This window comes from Amaranthus tricolor, chromosome 8 (genome assembly GCF_026212465.1).
Source record: "Amaranthus tricolor cultivar Red isolate AtriRed21 chromosome 8, ASM2621246v1, whole genome shotgun sequence".
In the NCBI taxonomy this organism is placed as follows: Eukaryota; Viridiplantae; Streptophyta; class Magnoliopsida; order Caryophyllales; family Amaranthaceae; genus Amaranthus; species Amaranthus tricolor.
Genome location: NC_080054.1, coordinates 4,828,121 through 4,830,620, shown reverse-complemented (window position 1 = coordinate 4,830,620; position 2,500 = coordinate 4,828,121).

Here is a 2,500-nt window from a genome sequence, read left to right as displayed (position 1 = left end):
CCCAAGGGAGGCAGGACGATAGTCTTGAGCCATGGCCGGAGCCTCGCCCTGAGCCTGACCCGTGAGCCACGAATCAAAAGCCGTGAGCCGCGGGCCGCGGGCCGTGGGCCACGAGACTCAAAAATGTTCTTGAAGGTATATATAAACAATACAAGTCATAAAAAAGACAATATGTTGCAAACAAAGGTGAGTTTTGGTCCATGGAAAAACTAGTATAACTTAACTCTCATTTGGGTGTCCCCTAGGGTCACAAGGGAAAAATCTCTTTATCTATTATAGGGGGAAGGTTATAGTTGAGGGTTGGGGCCCAAGGTGCCATCGACTGGGCATGTGGTAGGCATGGAGCCATGGCCGGAGCCTCGCCCCCGACCCGACCCGCGGGCCGTGACCCCGCGGGCCGACCCGTGGGCCGTGGGCCCACGCACGTGCGCCGAGGAAGGGAACGCTCGACTCGTGAGACGTGGGCATTGCTACGAGATCAAGAACGATATGCTTGGCCCGAGTGAGCCGGGGGATCTTGAAAAATCCACCCTTCTAATCTAATGATACACACGCACGCGCGCGCGCTAGGCGCTAAGGCGCTAAGGCACTTAAGCACTTAAGCACTTTAGCACTTAAGCACTTTAGCACCTTGAGCACCTGAGCACCTATATGGATGGTTATAATATAATGTGAGCTCTCAAGGTGCTGTGAAGGTTTTCGGGCCATGCGGTACGAAAGACGCTATGGCCCATGGGAAAGAAGGTGGTAGCATAGAGCCTCACCCCGAGCCGTGAGCCATGAGACCCCCCCCTTGTGATTATGGCTTGTAAGGGAGTTCATTGCAACGTGATCGAAAACATCATTCAAACTTAATATCAATGATTCTCATTACTATGGTTTGTAAGGGAGATTGTGGTATAGGAGCAATGTGGTAGCCTTGAGCCATGGCCGGAGCCTCGCCCCGAGCCCCGAGCCAAGAATGAGCCATGAGACCCCCCTAATGATTATGGCTTTTAAGGGAGTTCGTTGCAAGGTGATCAAAAACATCATTCAAACTTAATACCAATGATTCTCATTACTATGGTTTGTAAGGGAGATTGTGGTAAAGGAGTTCAATGTAAGTTGATAAAAAATACTCCCTTTTAGCCTCTTATATCATTCAAAAATTTATTTTTACCCATTTTTGAAAATAATATCAATGACTCTCACTCATAATATCTTTCCAACAAGCCTCCCATTTTTTCAAGATTTTTACAATTTTTTATCCATTTTTCACTATTTTTCACCAATTTAACGGAAAAAAAAAAATAAAATATTTTTTTAATGAAATTAATATTTTTAACTAAACCAATCTATTTGTATATTTTTTCTCAAGTGTCTCCTAATTTTTCATGATCTATTGACACTTTTTACTATTTTTTATTATTTTTCCCTTTATTTCACCAATTTAACGGAAAAAAAAAATAAAATACTTTTTTTAATGAAAAAATTTTTTTTAACTAAACCAATGTCTTTATATATATTTTCTCAAGTGTCTCCTAATTTTTCATGATTTATTGACACTATTTACTATTTTTTATTAATTTCGCGTTTTTCGGCCTTATTTAATTAAAATAAAATACTTACAAGTTTTTTTTTTTCAAAATTTCAGCTTCTAAAATTTCTTTAATATATGTTCCAACAATACAAGTCATAAAAATGACATTATGTTACAAATAAAGGTGAGTTTTGGTCCATGGAAAAACTAGTATAACTTAACTTGCATTTGGGTGTCCCCTAGGGTCACAAGGGAAAAATCTCTTTATCTATTATAGGGGGAAAGAGTTTGGGAGCCTTGGGCTGGCATGGCCAGCACCCCCTCGCCCAGGCATGGGCGTTATGCGTGTGAGGGGTGACTACCCTCCATCACGTTGAATGCCATCCCGTGGGCCATCGCCGGCGATCGGTTTTTTCCGGTGGCTGGTCGGCCCTACCAGACGATGAGTGGGCCCTTCCTAGTCAGCTTGGCCTACGGTGATTCGTCTGGGGGAACGTCCCTTCGGTTGCTCCCAATGCCCCTTTCGGTTGACGGTTGACGGTTGACGGTATGCTTGAGGCCTAAGGAAATGCTGCGTCTTGTGATCCCCGACTACCCGCTCAGGCGGCACGACGGGTTTTCTTGACGTGGTTCAGTACGCGGGCTGATTCGTGTTGGTGTGGGAATGTGTTTCCCCTTCGGTTGCTGGTCCCTTCGGTTGAGATACGCTTGATGCCTAAGGAAAGGTTACGGGCCACGGAAGGACGTGACTTAGTACGCGGGCTGATTCGTGTCAATGGTCCCTTCGGTTGCCGGTCCCTTCGGTTGAGATACGCTTGAGGCCTAAGGAAAGGTTGCGGGCCACGGAAGGACGTGACTTAGTACGCGGGCTGATTCGTGTCAATGGTCCCTTCGGTTGCTGGTCCCTTCGGTTGAGATACGCTTGAGGCCTAAGGAAAGGTTGCGGGCCACGTAAGGACGTGACTTAGTACGCGGGCTGAT